General features: G+C 41.1%; 1 protein-coding gene across 1 annotated transcript in view; it reads right to left on the minus strand.

Annotated features, from left to right (window-relative positions):
* Nucleotides 1–12,202, minus strand: part of WIPF1 (WAS/WASL interacting protein family member 1) — a 114,536-nt gene extending 102,334 nt beyond the window's left edge. Inside the window, exon 1 of the mRNA XM_090280822.1 lies at nt 12,074–12,202. The gene's annotated coding sequence lies outside the window, so the exon portion shown is untranslated. The remainder of the gene's footprint in view (nt 1–12,073) is intronic.
* Between the last annotated feature and the right edge of the window lie 525 nt (nt 12,203–12,727).

A 12,727-nucleotide genomic window follows, 5' to 3' on the forward strand; every position in this document is an offset into this window, starting at 1 on the left:
GCACAGTTTCTTGGATGCCATCCAAAATGGTCTGCCTCTGAGCCAAAACAGCAATGTATTGTTCCTCAAACCAGGAGTGAAAAATACAAACAAGAGCCTCAATCAGCAACGGTCACAACCACCAATCCATAGTAATGGCAGAACTCCCAAGGGAAAGTCCCATTGGTATTTTTACCCACTCCCAGGAATCATCACCATCATACTGAACATCCTACAAAGCATGCACCTACAGAATATGGTCTTCTGTCTGAGATTATACATAGAGTGCGGTAGCGAGCCATGACCTTCTAAGATCTTAGAAGGCAGACTTTCCAGGAAACTGCAAAGGCTGATGAATATAAAACTACAGCAATACATGTATTTTCCCAATGAAGTTTTGAACTGGATATATTTGAAGAGCTCCTTAAAAAGCGTTAGACACGATGTACATGTAGACATGTGTGCACACATGCTCTTACGTATGGTAGACAGTGAGGACAGGAGGTTTCAGTTGTGACCATGTACGCACTAATAGAGAATAAGGTGAATATAATGTGTGTGGGTGTGTGCATATAGTGAAGTAGTGGAAATTTCACTGCACGTAAATAAAATAAGATCTGCAGACAGACCTGGACTCACCTAGCTCATATTCCAATCCCACAAATAACAACACAAAGAAAATCTCAGGGTAATAGTTAATGTTTGTTTCCAGCAAGTATACAGTGAGATTCAAGTATAAATGAGGAACTTGATGAGTTTGTTGAAATATAATTTATTTATATTTTACACATAACACAAATACACTATTTTAGTTAAATGAGAAATGTGATAGACATATACTTCTCTCATTTACCAAATACTTAATCAAAAAAGGGCAAAAGTAACATTTCAGACTCATCAAATTTCTGACTGATAAGATAAAATGTTAACTGTTGCACTGGCCAGGTGGCTCAGTTGGTTGGAGCATTGTCCCATATACCCAAAAGGGTTGCAGGTTTGATCCCCAGTCAGGGCACAGACCTAGGTTGTGGGTTCGATCCCTGGTTGGGGCACATAAGGGAGGAAACCAATTGATGATTCTCTCTCATGTAAATGTTCTTCTCTCTCTTTCTTTCTCTCTCTCTCCCCTCCCTTCCTCTCTCTCAAATCAATAAACATATCCTCTGGTAAGGACTTTAAATAAATAAATAAATAAACAAATAAATAAATAAATAAAAGAACATGGTAAGAGTTACATTGTCTAGACAGTGCCTTGTTTGGAGACGTTAAGTCTGTCCCATCACAGGCATCGCTAGCCTCAGTCTTCTCCCCATTCTTATAGATTGCTCTATTTTTTCATACTGTTTATTTTTGTCAAGGTCACATGACCACTAGGCAACAAAGCTGGGCATAGAATACAAATATTGAACTCCTAGTCTACGACTCCTTCCACTTTACCTCTCACTCTACCTTTAGCAGATTCAATGCAAAAGGAATTAAGTAAATGAGCTGGTTGATATCAGGTCTTAACCTGGAAGTGACTTAATGTTCAAAAGTCTATACTGTCTCTGAAGATTGATGTACATCCCAAACCGGGGCAGAGTAAAAATGAAGGTAGGGCAGAGGGATCACATGCATTCAGGCATCAGCCCCAAGAAGATGTGTTTGCAAAACCCAATGCCAAAACTCTGGAATGCAGCAAGAAGAGAGCTGTGTCAGTTCCCCCCGGCACTCTTTTCCCTTACTCTGCCACTCACGGGATAAAACCTAATGCAGCAGCTCCCTACCAAGGTTAGCTCCACAGCAGGCCAACCAGGCACCCGGGGCCCAATCCAGCCTTAGGACCCTGGGTAGTTGGGGCCAGTGGATTTCTGGGCTTGAGAGTGACCTGTGTTTTTAAGTGGTAGAGTTCAGGGTTCCTCAAGATGGAGCTACACGTGAGGATTCAGGGTTTAAAGATGTTTCTGTTCTCATCAGACCTCACGTCTAACTGTACTAAGGTCTTCATTAAGATGGACTCTAAGAACCATATGAACAGAGCTGCATTCTGTGAACTCAGCCCACTCTCATGGACCTTTGGGTTTTGCCTAAGAAAACACATTCTGAGGAATTCCTCTAGGTATGTTATGTTAGGACTTCGGCCTCAGTCTTGCTTGGGAATGTGTGTCTTCTCCCTGATTTAGTGTGGCTCCCTCTAGTCAGACATGTTACTTTGTCTGTCTTGTCGGTGACATTTTCCCAACATGGGGACCTTGGCTTGTTTCAGCCTATGCAATTTGGCAGAATGTACAAACTTATCTTTCAGGGGACACTGATCCGGACAATTCAGCCTCATCAGGAGACCCAGGCCTTAGAGGATACAACTCTCCCGTGTTCTTTTTTGAACAGGATGTCCCCTCATAAAGCTTTTTAGTTTTTAAAACACTAACATTAAAAATCATGTTATACTTCATTGTGGCAGATATTAAGGATTCACAGGGTCTCTTAATTTTCAGTTCCAACCTCTGCTGCCCAGACACAATCTTTTGCCATCTGTGTCAGGTTAGTTACAAAGCACTGTTATTATTCTGGGCTACACAATGTTGGCCCGAACCTACCCGGATACAAGAAATTTTGCTGATTGATTTAGTTATTCTGTTCATATAAACGAATCCAGTTGTACAGCTGTTTCTGATTAGCCAATGTACTGCTGGAGTTATATACAAATAATTTTATAATGAACTCAGCAACTACAAGGACAGGAGAAATGGAATCTAGTCTCACCTCCCAGAAAAGCAAGCAGAAGCAACAAGGGCAGGGGCTTTGAACAATGCTCCAGGTTTAAATTCCTATCTGTTGTGATTCATTTTTCCCTCTTGATGTAATTCAGCATAACTTATAACTAAAGCTCTCAAAGAATCTTTGTCTTCAAACTTTTGGATTCAAGAGGGACACCCAGCTAGCTTTGCAAGCTTAAAACTCCTTTAAAATTTCCTATCCTTGTATGTTATAAGTTTCTGTTTTTCCCATCAAAACATTTATATTTCTTGAGACCATTTCTTAAATAATATACTTCTGGAAGGAAAAAAATAGGATTGAAAGGTCTATATTTACTTCATAATAAATAGAAATCAAGTGCTCTGTTTTATTTCAGAACAGAAGCTTAAGCTCAATGAGCTTAGGCTCAAGATTTTCTCCTTCAGTTCTGTAAGTCAAATCTTACGCACATTGGAAAATTAAGAAAAAGACAGGGCATGAATAATTCAATTTTAAAAAGGTAAAGATAGTGGCAAGTGCTCCCTAAAGAAATAATTGGAAACAAAACAGGAAAAAGGGATTAGAAAGTTTATACTTCTAAAATGAATTATGCTGCCAAAAAATGTGGGGAAACAGATATTTTCAAATCATGTTAGTTGAACTAAGAATTACTACAACTTTTGGAAAGTAATACCACTTTGGGGACTCTGACAGACAGAAATGAAAGCTTCTGTATGTTAGCATGCTTAAACTCACACACAAGGATATTCACAGAACTGTTGAAGTAGCACAAAACTTGAAACAATCTGATTAAGCAGCCATGATATAAATGGGTTTTTTAATTTGGAGAGGATGTCTATAATGTTTTGTTATATTTAAAAAATCTCATGGATATCAAAAGGTATCTGCGCCCTGATGTTTACTGTAACATTATTCATAATAGCCAAGATATGAAAACAACCCAGGTGTCTGTCAACAGATGAATGAATAAAGAAGATGAGGTATATATACACAATGCAATATTATTCAGCTAAGAGCAAAAAGGAAACCCTATCATTTGTGACAATATGGATGGCTCTTAAGGGCATTAAGCTAAGTTAAATAAATGAGACAGAAAAACGCAAATACTGTTATGACCTCACTTATACATGGAATCTAAAAAAGCTCAACTCATACTAACAGAAAGTAGAATGGTGGTTACCTGGGGTTGGGAGGTGGGGGAATTGGAGCGATGTAGGTCAAAGGGTACAAACTTGCATTTAAAATATGAGTAAGTTCTAGGGATCTAATGCACAGCACTGTGATTATAGTTAACAACACTATTTATATTATATACTTGAAAGTTCCTAAGAGACTGTATTTTAAAGGTTCTCACCACAAAAATGGTAATTATATGACATAAAAGGTGCTAGATTATGCTACGGTGGTAATCATATTGCAAACAGAATCATATTGGAAATAGAATCAACACATTGTACACTTGAAACTTACACAATGTTATGTCAATTATAGCTCAATAAAAAAATCTTGTAGCCTGATATGTATGTTTCTATTTTTAATAGAAAAAACTATATGTATGTGCATATATATTTCTATATAATTATATAAGCAAAAAAAAAAAAAAAGTTCAGGAAGTATCCTGATAGTATTGATTACCTCAAGGGGTAAAAATTTGAGAAAGATAGGAGAAAAATTATTAACTTTATCTTTATATACTTCTTTCTTTTTTTCCTCTTATCAAGCATGTAATACTTCTGTTATCTGAACAAAATAAAACTACAATTTAATTTTTTAAAAGAGTCACATTTTCAGAAAAAGCAAAGAAGCAAAGGCTGGATTACAAAGACTGAGTACCTGGCCTGGTGGTTAACAAAAAAATAACAAAAGCCTTTTCCTAACCCGAAGGCGTATGTTGTTTCATCATAGCAGAGCAGAGAAGATATATACAAAAATTCTGTACAGAAAGGAATTTTATGGTTAAAATAATACCATAATACCCCCCTTACAGTCCTTTAACCAATTGAGGATTTTTTCCTTTACTTCTCTCAGTTCCTCGCCAAAAAGGGAAAATGAAGGGGGAAAGAATTATGATGTTTAATTAGTAAGATTCTAGCTCTAACATCTTGTAAAAGATCACTAAAGTAAGCCCCAATTTTCTTTAAAAAATTTTTTTTCTTCATTTTTCCTCTATCCAGCTTTTTCTCAACATTCAAACATGGTTGTGTGTGTGGCTCCATACAAATTTAACAACAATATAGTTTTTTAATTTGTCTCAAACAAAATGTGAAACTTTAAAAAAATAACAATACTAAAACACTAGGGAAAAGAACAGTGTGGAATTTTACCCACAAAATCTGAGATTATTTAAACTGACACTCTGGGTTATTTTTCTTAAACCATGCATGGCAATCAAATTCTGGCTCTAACCAATAAAAATAGGCACTCCTAAAGCAAATTGCTTTACTACTTTTTAAAAGGTTTTAAAAGGCCGTCAACTACTTTGCCTTTTTTCTAGACCCTCAAAAATCGAATTAGAAACTTCAGTACCACGTGAAAACTTGTCTTAGTGTCCCTTAACTTGCCTTCTGAGATCTGGGGAAGATAACTGGATTAGTCTTCTCCTAGTCTCCCTCCCTACTGGCCTCTAGCAATCCATCACCTGTGGTCATTTCTGGAAGTTCCACCCCCAGCACGCAAATGTGCAGCTTACTGGAAGTGGGCCGGTTAACAGCCCATTTTTCCCTTTTATATCTCAGGCAGATCTGACTGTCTCTATTATTTAAATATCCATCCCCATAACACAATACTACTGTGGTTAAGACACTGATCTCACTGTTTACATTTTCAGAAAAAAATAGCTACAGTACATGTTGCCTCAGATCTTCTCCAAGGTCTGAAGGTGCTCTGCTTTCAAAATCTATTCTGCTGCTGGGGGGCGTGGGGGGGTGGTCAGGGGAGAGACTCAGGGTTCTGTAAAATATTATTTGATAACATGTTCAACACTTCAGCATTGCATCACTCTAAGATGTGGCCAGATTTCTCTGCCAGGCCTAAATTCTTCAGTCTATAGAGTAAATCTTCTGCATATGTTTATAGAAAAATGCTTGGGAGGTTTCAGAAATGGATTGAGGAGACACACAAGTGGTTGACAAGCATGAAATTCAGCCAACTGCCCACTTGGTTTGTGGATGTCAATGAAATGACTATTTTTATTCTCTCACTGAATTGGCTGTTTGACTTGACTCAATGGGTTGATTATTTGGGCATTATTAGCAAGAGCTAACAGGTGAGCTGATGGTCACCAAATTGGCAGTGCAAAATCTAAAGGGTGACTGTGGACAACTAATAATGCACCAGTCTTATATATCCATCCCTTCAGCAGAATGCTATACAGTTGTTAAGAATAGAGTAGTAGTATGTTATAATGAAGTAAGGTAAACACATTACATATATTTAAAGTAATCAAGTATGGCTTATGAGAGAAAAAATACATTTAAACAATGTAGTATGTATTTAAATAATGTTAAAATATAGAGATATATATTTAAATGGAGTACATAAGCTTATATAAGAAAAATAGAAAATATATAAAAATAAACTTTTATTTTAAGTTGTAAAGGACTCCACTGTCCCAGGAAACTATTTGGCTCTAATTTTTCTATTTTATTCACCATTTCCTTTCTCCTGCAGACATCTGAGAGAATTAAGTATTCCCCAATACAAAGGAGTCTGTGGCAGTTTGGGAGGAAGCCAGTGTCCTTCAATTTTGCTTAAACTTCTTTCTCAGGTTGTGTATTGCCTTAGTCAAAAAAAAAAAAAAAAAAAGATGGAAACTCCATAGATGAAAAATCACAGCCTCATTTATGTGGAAATGAACCATATACCAGATACAGGTATTAGACAGAAAGTATCACTTCTTAGGTTCTACAATAATAATTCCCACTCTCTCCACAAGAACTCAAAATCTTATCCTTTAATTATTAGGATTATTGTTACTGTTCAATTTGGAAAACAAAAATAAACAGCATTTGAAACTAACTATGGCACTGTCCTGGTGGCTCAATTGGATAGAGCATCATCCCTTATACCAAAAAGGTTTCAGGTTTGATTCCCGGTCAGGGCACATACCTAGGCTGAAGGTTGAATCCCCTAGTCGAAATACGGATGGGAGGCAACCAATCGAAGCTTCTCTCTCACACTGATGTTTCTCTCTCTCTCTCAAATCAATAATAATAATAAAGCTAATTATATATATGAATAAAAACTAATGTCATACATAACATATCAATCATGGTGAAGGACTACTCTTAGGATGAAATCTGTTTCCTAGAATCTTCAGAAACCAGATACTCTTCTGTAAAACATCAAGATCTACTTTGCCTTTGTGCAAAATTCGTTTATCTCAGATCTTACAACCAGAGTGGCAATAGTAAACTACCATTCAACAAACATTAATTGAAAGCCTACTATACAAAAATCTACTCTTTTTGAAGGAATACAAAAATGATTTTTTTAAGTTATTGCTTTGAGAGTTTATAAACTAATGAGAGAAAAGAGACACACACAAGTGATTCCAGTACAGGATGGAGTGGATTCCGAGCCACAGGTGAGGCTCAAACAAACAGCTATGGGATTTTATTAGGAGAGGCAGGAATCAGCTCATGCAGAAGAGAGCCTTTTGGCTCTTCTTAAGAAGCATGTTTTTACAGTGTAAACCATGCTGACTGAAACACAAAACGAGTGAAATTTGTAGATGATTGTGTCTCTTCTTTATTTTAGCTATATTCTCCTTTTATTATTAGCAAAGTCTATTACTTTTCTTCTCAACAAGTATTTGTGGCCAATTTGAAGAATCTATAGGATTCGATGTTAGTGAAAGAAATGGCAGTGTGTGGAGAAGACATGGCAGTGCGAAGGCACACAGAGGGGAACAGAAAAGAGCCCACTACATGGAGAGTGGTATACAACATCGTTTAAGGTGAAATTAGGGTTAAAAATGCAGTTAGGAATCAGACTGCCCCGGATTGGAATACTAGCTCTGTAACAGGCTGTATGACCTTGGACAAGTGACCCAACCTCTCAGCCTCAGGTTCCACATATAAGAGCAGAACCTATCTTGGAGGGTTGTGTGACTATAAATGATTCAATTAAATGACAAATAGTAGTGGTAATGTTAAAGGAAAAAAGAAGGAAAAGAGGGAGAGTGGGTGGAGAAGAAAAAAAAGGGAGACTTTTAAAGCTTAGGCCAGCCAGATCATAGAAAGCTTTAAAAATCCAATTCAGTTAAATTAATATAACTAAGAGATAAAAGGAAATTAGAAAGAAAAAATTGAGTTACACTGAGAAGATGGCTTATTAAATGAGAATAAATATATCCATAGCAAGCAATGCTAAAATGTTAAATTTGTATAAAATCATAGCAATGTTTACTGAAGTTTCTGAATTAGCGAAAATTGAAGGCAATTGTGCAGCCTCCTTATTTTAGCTATGTTCTTCTTTTATTGAGAATTAGCAAAGTCAGTTTATAACTAATATGAAGACTGATAACAAGCATGCTTCCTTGGAATCACAGTTCCCTGACCCCTGGACACAAGAGAACACAAAAGCACTGGTACATCCACCCCGTGGGCTTAGGTGCTATGCCTGTGACCAAAGCAGTTTGGCCTGGGGCAATCAGTTCCTCTGGTCACCCCAGATTGATGATGGTCATGGCATGAATGCCACAGTGTGTTACCCTGGCACTTCCTGGTGCCAGTAGTGCCAAGAAAGTAGCATGTCATTGGTTTCCAGCCCTTTATCTGCCCTGATAATCTCAGTAGAGTAGGCTTCACTGGGTAAGCAGATACCACAGGCTGGGAGCTCCCAATACTGAGATTCTGTTCTGTGAGATTCCTCCTTCTTAACTGTTAAGAGAATACACGAGGTGACTGGTGTGAAACTCTCAACAGACTACAGGTGGCTAAGGGATTACTTAAAATGTTAATTTGTATATAAAGCAGTCTGTTAAATGATCCACATCTATGACTTCATCCCATGCTCATAACAAGGTAGATTCTTAAAGGTAAAGAAACAGAGGTCGCAGAACTTATAAGTGACAGAGTTGGGACTGGAAGATCTGTCTGGATTCCTGGCCCATGCTTCGACCTTGAGGGACCTGTGCCTATGGGAGCACATCAGCATCACCTGGGGGCTTTAAAAACCTAGATTCCTGGGCCTCACCCCAGACTAACAGAGTCAAATCTTTATAAGCTTCTAGTCACACCCATGGCTATGGACCGGTATACTTCAATACTGGTTAAATTATGTTGGACAGAATAGCATTACCCACCTAATAGGAGGTATTCTGGGGGCTTTGGTGAACCTAGTATTTTTATTATTCCAAAGTATACAAGAGACAGAGTTAATTACTTTGACAAATGTTGTGCTGGGCAGTACAATGAGGTCAAGTGAGGAAGTGGTCACTTGTCACAGGGAGGCGGGGCCTGAACTGTTTCTCAACTGGAGCAGCGAAGGTGAGGTATGATGTGCCTGTTAATCTTCCTCTGCCTGGTACACAGTAGACACTTAACAAATACTTTTTAAATGGACCAATAAATGAGTGAAGGATTGACTCCCTCCAGCTGGAAGTAATTTCACTCTCCTTTAAATTCCCTGTATTTGATCTGTAACATTTGTTTTTTTAACCTTATTTACTACATTCCATCTTACATTCCTGTTGTTTGAAGCCATGTCACATTTCTATCAAACTTCACCTTCTTCTGAGCTAGGTCCCCCTTCTACTCCTAGCACAGAGCATAGTAGTGACCCCTAGAAGGGACCCTCAATGTTGGATGAGTATCTATCTGGCTTGGTTCCAACTGTGACCTGATTCACATATGTGGGTACAAACCTTTTTATTTGGAAGGAGTAACCTTTCCAAAACCTTCCAGCACTGCAGCATAATTGTGATTGCTGGGACACAGTGGCAGAGAGACCTCTGCATGGAAATCATTAGGAATTTGGTAGATGTCATTGGAGGGCAGGCTTCAGGAAAACCATGGCTCTGAGAGATAGAATCCTAAATATCAGGTGCTTAAAAGTGAAGGCATGATAGCAATAGATAAAAGGAACTTTGGTTTTGTTCTGATGTGCATTGTAGAAACCATAAATGTTCCTGTAATTACAACCTGAAATATCAAAGACAGCGATACAGACCCAGTTACGAATGAATACTTCCCATGAAAGGGGGCTTATCTCTGGCTAGAGCACCTGAGATGGGGCATACAAGCTTCTCTTAACTGCCTCCATTCCACCACTTTAGCTCTTTATCCCTCTTGTGTCTTGGTGCTACACACTGCACAGTTTCTGGGTACCCCCTAATACCTTGTGCTGTGCTGCTTTTCCCATTTTCACACTCCATTTTCCCACCTGATCCTAATACCTTATAATGAAGAAAGAATCAATATTATCAACCCCATTTCTTGGATGAGATAAGTGAGGCTCAAGTTGCATGATGTAACTAAGGGTACCAGAAGGTGGTACATAGTAGGCAATTTGTGAAATGAACAAACAAATACAAGAAGGCATGAATCTCCCCAGCTGGAAGTAATCTCATTGTCTCTAAATGTCCCAGAATTTGATTGTACTTTGCTGACAAATCTCTTTGCTCTTCATTACAAACACCTAAAAGAGTTTATATGCTTCTCAGGAAGCCAAAATGATGGCAGAGGTTGGGTGGGTCCCAAGGAAAAAGATGATGTCATTAAAATGTTTTAATAACATCTACATAGTCTAGTCTGCACAGTTCCATTCAATGGTAATGAATGGGCTTCCTACAGGTGGCGGGGGATTTGGTCCCTGAGAAACAACCTTGTGGGGATGGCAAGCAGGTAAAGCTACACAGCAAGAACAGAAGGCCCTGTTTTGAGCACTGTGAAGAGGAATTACGATGAAAAATGCTGATACAGGGCTCCTTCACCTCGAGAAATAAAAAATGTGATTTATAAAAACTGAAATAAGAAGTTTCTTGAAATTAATGTATCCACTATAAGAAAAATGCATTTTTGAAAAGGAAAAATATGCCAATGACTCAAAATGAAGCTACAATGTTGTTTGACATTGCCTTTGGAAACTGGCAAAAGAAAACTCACCCAGAGTGGGCCTCTGTCCAGGGTCTCCAGGCTGCATCGCCTGGAGTCTGGGGTTACACGCGGTCAGCGATTGGGGGTGGCACCCAGTGGCTATCCAGGGGACAATAGTGACATACAATTTTCAGAAAAAGGTACTGAGTCCACCCAATCACTGCTGACAACTTGAGAGGCGTCCTAGAGAGAATTGAGATAGGCCAGAAACCCGTCCCATGAGGGAATATTCCTCTGGGATTACCCAGGACCATTAGATCTAGCCAGTTGGGTTCCTCACACAGACACACCCTTTGTTAATCTCAAATAGTTCAACCTAACCACCAGTTGATGATCTGGCTACGGCGCCCTCCCACCCCGCCCCAACTGGGGCAGCTGATTTCTCTTCCACTCGCTACTTTCATTAACTGTTCTTTTTTTCGATAGAGATGAGAAAGAGAGAGGGAGAGAAGAAGAAGGAAGGGAAGAAGGAAGGAAGGAAGGAAGGAAGGAAGGAAGGAAGGAAGGAAGGAAGGAAAATGGAAAGATTATGTTAATACAATAGAAAAAAATTAGGGAGAGTGAGACTGAAGTGAAGCTGTCCGGAAAGTTTCGGGGGGTTGGGGGAAAGGGCTGACCGGGACTAGAAGTGCCTCAGGTCAACACATACACCTAACACGAGTGTCTACACCGACCACAGAACGAGCATCAGTCTGGGAACACCGGCGGGAGGTTAGCTGGGGAAACCCAGCTACGGGATGAGCATGATTCCCCGGCGAAAAAGGCGGGGTGGTTCCATGGCATGAACTGGCCCCGGGGATGCCCGAAAGTCCCCATCGGCCCGAGCTGGGGGTGTAGATGCAGCGCGGCGCATTTCCGCGAATCCCCTGCCGCAATTATCTACGGCAAGAACGGATCCCGAGCACCCCGGGCAGCCCTAGGGTCGACCGAGTCCAGGGACGCGCCCAGCCCGGGAGTCGCCCGGGTCCGGAGCTTCGCTCTCCACATCCCCTTCCTTCCCTCCCCATCGGCTGGACGCACAGGCCGCGGGGCCGGGAGTCGCGCCCCTTTAGAGGCCGCGAGCTCGCCTCCAGCAGCGGGTGCAGCTCCGGCAGCCCCGACGTCTCCGACTGCATCACCAGCACCGCGCCCACCGAGTGCCAAGCCGCGTTTCCGAGCCCAGTCCCTCCTGGCGTCCCGGGCAGCCACGGGGGTCTCCACGGTCGCTGCCTTGAGACCCCGGAACCTGGTGGCGCCCGAGGCGGTGGCGCGTCCCTTACCGCGCAGCGACTCCAGGCGGCTCCAGGGCCCCGCACCGCGCCGGGCATTTTTTTTCTGGGGAACTTCTCCCTGGTCTGCAAGGCTGAGCTGCCCGGCAGGAAAGGCACTCAGCGCCGGGAGGCTGCGACCATCCGGGAACTTCACGAAGATGTAAACCCTCCCCCCTCCGCTCCGGGTCCCTCCCGCCCCCTTCGGCCCCGCCACATGTGGACGCGCCGCGAAGCCGCCGCTGGCCCTTGGCCCTCTCCTCAGGGCGTCACGCCAGCTCGGCTTGGTTCTGAGGCTAAGTTCCCCATAGCCTCGGGTCCCCCCGAGAGGAACGTGGCTGGCGTGAGGTAAGAGGGTGGGGGCGTGTGTGAGGGGACACGGTGGCTCTTGCAGAGGAGAGAGGAACTGGAAGGGGTGCCCAACCAAGGGCCTTTTCCCCGCAAAGCGGGCATCCTCTCCAGCTTCCCGCTGCTGGGGCTCCCCTCCCCCACCCGTAGGGAACGCTTTTTCCCATCGCCTTCTCGTCTCAAAACACAGGGTCCAGTTTTGAGTCACCTTAAATTCAAGTTGATTTTAAAAACTTAATTTTAAAATGTAGTGGAACCCACTGTAAACTTAAAAAATAAAAGACGAAAGAAAGTAAAAGGCAACAAGCATTTATTTGA

The sequence above is a fragment of the Furipterus horrens genome, unplaced genomic scaffold (genome assembly GCF_987537825.1).
Source record: "Furipterus horrens unplaced genomic scaffold, mFurHor1.1.pri manual_scaffold_1, whole genome shotgun sequence".
Lineage (NCBI taxonomy): Eukaryota > Metazoa > Chordata > Mammalia > Chiroptera > Furipteridae > Furipterus > Furipterus horrens.